The sequence below is a fragment of the Arachis hypogaea genome, chromosome 16 (genome assembly GCF_003086295.3).
Source record: "Arachis hypogaea cultivar Tifrunner chromosome 16, arahy.Tifrunner.gnm2.J5K5, whole genome shotgun sequence".
In the NCBI taxonomy this organism is placed as follows: domain Eukaryota; kingdom Viridiplantae; phylum Streptophyta; class Magnoliopsida; order Fabales; family Fabaceae; genus Arachis; species Arachis hypogaea.
In genome coordinates this window covers 2,932,828-2,941,577 of record NC_092051.1, presented here as the reverse complement: position 1 = coordinate 2,941,577, position 8,750 = coordinate 2,932,828, and the positions used below count along the sequence as shown (strand labels likewise).

The 8,750-nt window shown below is 37.2% G+C and overlaps 1 non-coding gene across 1 annotated transcript; it reads left to right on the top strand.

Moving 5' to 3' along the window:
• Positions 1 to 3,398: 3,398 nt before the first annotated feature.
• LOC112760618 (small nucleolar RNA R71) lies at positions 3,399 to 3,506 on the top strand. The gene has a single exon (XR_003181050.1). It is a non-coding gene; the product is annotated as a small nucleolar RNA R71 (small nucleolar RNA).
• The last annotated feature ends 5,244 nt before the right edge of the window (positions 3,507 to 8,750 follow it).

The window sequence follows — 8,750 nt, the reverse complement described above, 5'->3', positions numbered from 1 at the left end:
GCAAAGTATGGACTATTATATATTGCTGGAAAGCCCTGGAAGTCTACTTTCCAACGCCATTAAGAGCGCGCCATTTGGAGTTCTGTAGCTCCATAAAATTCATTTCGAGTGCAGGGAGGTCAGAATCCAACAGCATCTGCAGTCCTTCTTCAACCTCTGAATTTGATTTTTGCTCAAGTCCCTCAATTTCAGCCAGAAAATACCTGAAATCACAGAAAAACACACAAACTCATAGTAAAGTCCAGAAATGTGAATTTAGCATAAAAAATAGTAAAAACATCCCTAAAAGTAACTAGATCCTACTAAAAACATACTAAAAATAATGCCAAAAAGCGTATAAATTATCCGCTCATCACAATACCAAACTTAAATTGTTGCTTGTCCCCAAGCAACTAAAAATCAAATAGGATAAAAAGAAGAGAATATACTATGAATTCAAAACTATCAATGAAACTTAGCTCCAATAAGATGAGCGGGACTTGTAGCTTTTTGCCTCTTGAATAGTTTTGGCATCTCACTTTATCCATTGAAGTTCAGAATGATTGGCTTCTATAGGAACTCAGAGTTCAGATAGTGTTATTGATTTTCCTAGTTCAGTATGTTGATTCTTGAACACAACTACTTTATGAGTCTTGGCCGTGGCCCTAAGCACTCTGTTTTCCAGTATTACCACCGGATACATACATGCCACAGACACATAACTGGGTGAACCTTTTTAGATTGTGACTCAGCTTTGCTAAAGTCCCCAATTAGAGGTGTCCAGGGTTCTTAAGCACACTCTTCTTTTGCTTTGGACCTCGACTTTAACCGCTCAGTCTCAAGTTTTTACTTGACACCTTCACGCCACAAGCACATGGTTAGGGACAGCTTGGTTTAGCCGCTTAGGCCAGGATTTTATTCCTTTAGGCCCTCCTATCCACTGATGCTCAAAGCCTTGGATCCTTTTTATTACCCTTGCCTTTTGGTTTTAAGGGCTATTGGCTTTTTCTGCTTGCTTTTTCTTTTTCTTTCTCTCTTTTTTTTTTTGCAAGCTTTTGTATTCACTGCTTTTTCTTGCTTCAAGAATCATTTTTATGATTTTTCAGATCATCAAATAACATTTCTCCTTTTTTCATCATTCTTCAAGAGCCAACATATTTAACATTCATAAACAACAAATTCAAAAGACATATGCACTGTTCAAGCATTCATTCAGAAAACAAAAGTATTGTCACCACATCAAAATAATTAAACTAATTTCAAGGATAAATTCGAAATTCATGTACTTCTTGTTCTTTTGTAATTAAAACATTTTTCATTTAAGAGAGGTGAAAGATTCATGGAATTATTCATAGCTTTAAGACATAGACACTTAAATACTAATGATCATATTGTAAAGACACAAAGATAAATAAAACATAAAGCTCAAAAATTGAAAAATAGGAAAATAAGAACAAGGAGATTAAGGAAGGAGTCCACCTTAGTGAGGGTGGCGTCTTCCTCTTCTTAAAGAACCAATGGTGCTCTTGAGCTCCTCTATGTCTCTTCCTTGTCTTTGTTGTTCCTCCCTCATAGCTCTTTGATCTTCTCTAATTTCATGGAGGATGATGGAGTGCTCTTGGTGCTCCATCCTTAGTTGTCCCATGTTGGAACTTAATTCTCCAAGGGGAGTGTTGAATTGCTCCCAATAGTTTTGTGGAGGGAAGTGCATCCTTGAGGCATTAGTGGTTATGGAAAAAAAGGCAATGCTTTTTCCACACCAAACTTAAAATGTTTGCTCGTTTTCGAGCAAAAGAAGAAAGAAAAGATGAGAAGAAGAAGAGATGGAGGTGTGTTGATGGTTTGAATTTGAGTGGGTGGGTGTAGGTGGGTTGTATGATGGTTTTAGGCGAAGAGTGTTATAGGAAGGTAGGATGAATGTTGAGAAAGAGGGGGGGGGGAATATGAGTGGAGGTAGGTGTGGATCCTGTGGGGTTTACAGATCCTGAGGTGTCAAGGATTTACATCCCTGCACCAATTAGGCGTGTAAAACGCCTTTGCATGCAATTCTGGTGTTTAAATGCCGAAGTGATGCTTGTTCTGGGCGTTCAACGCCCATGTGCAGCATGTTTCTGGCATTGAACGCCAGATCCATGCTCTGTTCTGGCGTTGAACGCCAGCCAGATGCTCCTTACTGGCGTTTAAACGCCAGTATGTCCTTCCTCCAGGGTGTGATTTTTCTTCTGCTGTTTTTGATTCTATTTTAATTTTTGTATTTATTTTGTGACTCCACATGATCATGAACCTAATAAAACATGAAAGAACAATAAAAATAAAAATAAAAATAAAATTAGATAAATAAAAATTGGGTTGCCTCCCAACAAGCGCTTCTTTAGTGTCAATAGCTTGACAGTGGGCTCTCACGGAGCCACACAGGTGATCAGGTCAATGTTGTAGACTCCCAACACCAAACTTAGAGTTTGGATGTGAGGATTCAACACCAAACTTAGAGTTTGGCTGAGGCCTCCCAACACCAAACTTAGAGTTTGACTGTGGGGGCTCTGGTTGACTCTGCATTGAGAGAAGCTTTTCATGCTTCCTCTCCATGGTTACAGAAGGAGAACCTTGAGTCTTGAACACAAGGTAGTCCTCATTCACGTCCTCCTCCTCCCTTGCAGGTTTGGCCATGATGGTTAAGTCAATGGCTTTACATTCTCTCTTTGGATTTTCTTCTGTATTGCTTGGGAGAGTACTAGGAAGAGTTTCAGTGACCATTTTACTCAGCTGGCTCACTTGTGCCTCCAAATTTCTAATGGAGGACCTTGTTTCATTCATGAAACTCAAAGTGGCCTTAGATAGATCAGAGACTACATTTGCTAATTCTGCTCAGAATTCTCTGTCTGTTGCTGAGTGGAATATGGAAAAGGCTTGTTGTTGTTAAACCTGTTTCTTCCACCATTGTTAAAGCCTTGTTGAGGATTTTGTTAATCCTTCCATGAGAAATTTGGATGATTTCTCCATGAGGGGTTATAGGTGTTCCCATAGGGTTCACCCATGTAATTCACCTCTGCTATTACAGGGTTCTCAGGATCATAAGCTTCTTCTTCAGAAGATGCCTCTTGAGTAGTGTTGGATGCAGCATGCAATCCATTCAGACTCTGAGAAATCATACTGACTTGCTGAGTCAATATTTTGTTCTGAGCCAATATGGCATTCAGAGTATCAATTTCAAGAACTCCCTTCTTCTGAGGCGTCCCATTACTTACAGGATTCCTCTCAGAAGTGTACATGAATTGGTTGTTAGCAACCATGTCAATGAGTTCCTGAGCTTCTGCTGGCATTTTCTTTAGGTGAATGGATCCACCTGCAGAAGTATCCAGTGACATCTTAGCTAATTCAGATAGACCATCATAGAATATATCCAAGATGGTCCATTCTGAAAGCATGTCAGAAGGACACTTTTTGGTCAGTTGCTTGTATCTCTCCCAAGCTTCATAGAGGGATTCACCTTCTTTCTGTCTAAAGGTTTGAACATCCACTCTAAGTTTGCTAAGCTTTTGAGGAGGAAAGAACTTGGCTAAGAAAGCCGTGACCAGCTTATCCCAAGAGTTCAGGCTATCCTTAGGTTGAGAGTCCAACCATGTTCTAGCTCTGTCTCTTACAGCAAAAGGGAAAAGCATGAGCCTGTAGACTTCAGGATCTACTCCATTAGTCTTAACAGTCTCACAGATCTGCAAGAACTCAGTTAAAAACTGATAGGGATCTTCTGATGGAAGTCCATGGAATTTGTAGTTCTGTTGCATTAGAGCAACTAATTGAGGTTTCAGCTCAAAATTGTTTGCTCCAATGGCAGGGATTGAGATGCTTCTTCCATCAAACTTGGAAGTAGGTGTAGTATAATCACCAAGCATCCTCCTTGCATTGTTATTATTTTCGGCTGCCATCTCGTCTTTCTGTTCGAAAATTCCTGTAAGGTTGTCTCTGGATTGATGTATTTTAGCTTCTCTTAGTTTCCTCTTCAGAGTCCTTTTAGGTTCAGGATCTGCTTCAACAAGAATGTTCTTGTCCTTGCTCCTGCTCATATGAAAAAGAAGGGAATAACAAAGAAAATATGGAATCCTCTATGTCACAGTATAGGGATTCCTTTATGTGAGTAGAAGAAGAGAAGAATAGAAGAAGGAGAAGAGAAAAATTCGAAAATAATTAAAAAGAAAAGAAAAATATTTTTGTTTTTATTTTATTTATTTAAAATTCGAAAACTAAGAAGAAAAATAAAATTAAATTGAAAATTTAAAACAATTAGTTAATTAAAAATATTTTGAAAAATGGGAAGGCAATTTTCGAAAATTGAGAGTGAAAAAGTGGTTAGGTTTTGAAAAAGATAAGAAATAATTTAAAAAAGATAAGAAGTTAGAAAGAGATTTTGAAATTAGAATTTTAAAAAGATGTGATTTGAAAAAGATATGAATTAAAAAGATATGATTGGTAAACAACTTGAAAAGATTTGATTTTTGAAAAGATATGATTGCAAAGATATGATTGAAAGAGATTTGTTTGAAAAAGATTTGAAAGATAAATTAAAAAGATTGATTTTAAAATTAAGTTGATGACTTGACTAACAAGAACCAAAAGATATGATTCTAGAATTTTAAAGATTGAATTTTTCTTGAAGGAAAGTCACAAACTTTAAATTTTTGAATTGAAACATTAAATATTAGTATTAATTTCGAAAATATAAGAAAAAATAAAAAAAAGATTTTGAAAATTTAATTTTTAAAATTTTCGAAAAACAATTAAGAAGAAAGGTGAAAAAGATTTGATTTTTGAAAAAGATAAAATTTTTTTGAAATTGAAATTTTGCTTGACTAAAAAGAAGATATGATTTTGAAATCTTTGACTAAGTCAATGCAATTTTCGAAAATTAGGAGTAAAATAAGAAAAAAATATTTTTTTTGATTTTTGAATTTTAATAAGGAAAGGGAAAAACATCAAAAAGACTCAAGACATAAAAATTTTGGATCAAAACAAAGAAAACATGCAAGAACACTATGAATGTCAAGATGAACACCAAGAACACTTTGAATGTCATGATGAACATCAAGAACTTATTTTTGAAAATTTTTAAGAAAAGAAAAATATGCAAGACACCAAACTTAGAAATTTTCAATGCTTAGAGAATATGAATGCAAAAATGCATATGAAAAACAACAAAAGACACAAAACAAGAAAATATGAAGATCAAACAAGAAGACTGGCCAAGAACAACTTGAATATCATGAAGAACACATACATGAATTTTCGAAAATTCTTGAGAGAAATAAACACATGCAAGACACCAAACTTAAAAATTGACACTAGACTCAAACAAGAAACACAAAAATATTTTTGATTTTATGAATTTGTAAATTTTTGTAATTTTTTTCGAAATTATTTTTGGAAAAACGAAAAAGGAAAAAAATTTTTTTTTTTGTATTTTTTTTCGAAAATAAGAAATAAAATAAAATAAAATTACCTAATCTGAGCAACAAGATGAACCTCAGTTGTTCAAACTCGAACAATCCCCGGCAACGGCGCCAAAAACTTGGTACGCGAAATTGTGATCCCTGGTAATGGCTCCAAAAACTTGGTGCTCTAATCTTAATTCATAATTTGTCACAACTCCGTGTAGCTGACCAGCAAGTGCACTAGGTCGTCCAAGTAATACCTTACGTGAGTAAGGGTCGATCCCACGGAGATTGTTGGTATGAAGCAAGCTATGGTCATCTTGTAAATCTCAGTCAGGCAGATTCAAATGTATTAAGAAATTATAGTGGATGAAAATAAATAAAATAGGATAGAGATACTTATGTAAATCATTGGCAGGAATTTCAGATAAGCGTATGGAGGTGCTGTTGCTGTCGGATCTCTGCTTTCCTACTGCCTTCCTTCAATCCTTCTTACTCCTTTCCATGGCAAGCTTTATGTAGGGCATCACCGTTGTCAATGGCTACATCCCATCCTCTCTGTGAAAATGGTCCAATGCGCTGTCACTGCATGGCTAATCATCTGTCGGTTCTCGATCATACTGGAATAGGATTTACTATCCTTTTGTGTCTGTCACTACGCCCAGCACTCGCGAGTTTGAAGCTCGTCACAGTCATTCAATCCCTGAATCCTACTCGAAATACCATAGACAAGGTTTAGAGTTTCCGGATTCTCATGAATGCCGCCATCAATCTAGCTTATACCACGAAGATTCTAATATCTCGGACTCGGTCCTCTGTATTAGATATCTAAGAGATATTCATTCTAGCTTGTTTGCATGTTAGAACGAAAGTGTTTGTCAGGAACGCGTTCATAAGTGAGAATGATGATGAGCGTCACATAATCATCACGTTCATCATGTCCTTGGGTGCGAATGGATATCTTAGAATTGGAATAAGCTTGAATTGAAGAGAAAAACAATAGTACTTTGCATTAATTCATGAGGAACAGCAGAGCTCCACACCTTAATCTATGGTGTATAGAAACTCTACCGTTAAAAATACATAAGTGAAAGGTCCAGGCATGGCCGAGAGGCCAGCCTCCAAAATGTGATCAAAGGATCAAAAGGTAATCCAAAGATGTCTAATACAATAGTAAAATGTCCTATTTATACTAGACTAGCTACTAGGATTTACAGAAGTAAGTTATTGATGCATAAATCCACTTCCGGGGCCCACTTTGGTGTGTGCTTGGGCTGAGCCTAAAGTTTACACGTGCAGAGGCTTGTTTTGGAGTTGAACGCCAAGTTGTAACGTGTTTTTGGCGTTGAACTCCACTTTGCAACTTGTTTCTGGCGCTGAACGCCGACTGCAACATGGAACTGGCGTTCAACGCCAGTTTGCGTCATTAAAACTCGGGCAAAGTATGGACTATTATATATTGATGGAAAGCCCTGAAAGTCTACTTTCCAACGCCGTTGAGAGCGCGCCATTTGGAGTTCTGTAGCTCCAGAAAATCCATTTCGAGTGTAGGGAGGTCAGAATCCAACAACATCTGCAGTCCTTCTTCAACCTCTGAATTTGATTTTTGCTCAAGTCCCTCAATTTCAGCCAGAAAATACCTGAAATCACAGAAAAATACACAAACTCATAGTAAATTCCAGAAATGTGAATTTAGCATAAAAACTAATAAAAACATCCCTAAAAGTAACTAGATCCTACTAAAAACATACTAAAAACATGCCAAAAAGCGTATAAATTATCCGCTCATCACAAGTTATTAGGATGTTGGGTGCCTACTCATGTGAAACCAGAAAAACCATATGCATTGATAATTTGTGTTTCCTTTCGTAAAAAAAAAGTTTTAAGTTTGATAAGCAGGGGATAAAATTACCCCAAATATTAAATTAATAAAGGATCAATGCATACATGGTAGAAATTAATGATATACAGTGCATGAGTATGTGAATTATGAAGAATTGGGAATTATGGGTAGCTAGGAATAAATTCACATATAAAATAGAGTATATATGTTAGGTGAAAGCCTGAGTTAATCAAAGATTCATATTATAGCTCACTTGGCCATACATATATCCTCACCCTTACCTTAGCCCCATTACAACCTGAAAAGTGGTACACGGAATCGTGATCGCACACTTTTCTTCACAAATCCGTGCAGCTGACCAGCAAGTGCACTGGGTCGTCCAAGAAATATCTTACGTGAGTAAGTGTTGATCCCACGGAGATTGTCGGCTTGAAGCAAGGTATGGTCATCTTGTAAATCTCAGTCAGGCGGATTCAAATGGTTATGAAGTTTTTGATAAATAAAAGATAAATAAAACATAAAATAAGATAGAGATACTTATGTAATTCGCTGGTGGGAATTTTAGATAAGCGTATGGAGATGCTTTGTTCCTTCTAAATCTCTGCTTTCTTATTGCCTTCATCCAATCATGCATACCCCTTTCCATGGCAAGTTGTATGTCGGGGGATCACCGTTGTCAATGGCTACCGTCCGTCCTCTCTGTGAAAATGGTCCGGCTACGGGTTACGTAGGGCTAATCATCTGTCGGTTCTCACTAGTGTCGAAATAAGATCCATTGATCCTTTTGTGCACTGTCACTGCGCCCAACAGTCACGAGTTTAAAGCTCGTCACAGTCATCCCATCCCAGATCCTACTCGGAATACCACAGACAAGGTTTAAACTTTCCGGATCTCAAGAATGCTGCCAATTGATTCTAGCTTATACCACGAAGACTCTGATCTCACGGAATGGAAGGCTCTGTTGTCAGGAGAGGCAACCATGCGTCGTGCACCAGGAATCCAAGAGACATACACTTCAAGCTTTTGCATGTAGAATGGAAGTGGTTGCAAGGCACGCGTTCATAAGTGAGAATGGTGATGAGTGTCACTTGATCATCACATTCATCATGTTTGAGGCGCGAGTGGATATCTTAGAATAAGAATAAGTATGAATTGAATAGAAAAATGATAGTACTTTGTATTGATTCATGAGGATCAGCAGAGCTCCACACTTTAATCTATGAGGTGTAGAAACTCCACTGTAGAAAAATACATAAGTGGTGAAGGTCCAGGAATGGCCGAATGGCCAGCCCCCTAAACGTGATCAAGAGATCAAAAGTGATACAAAGTAGTCTCAAAATGAACTAAAGATGATCTTAAGATGAAAATACAATAGTAAAAGGTCTATTTATAATAACTAGTTACTAGGGTTTACAGAAACAGGTAAATGATGCAGAAATCCACTTCTGGGGCCCACTTGGTGTGTGCTTGGGCTGAGCCTTGAAGCTTTCACGTATATAGGCCAC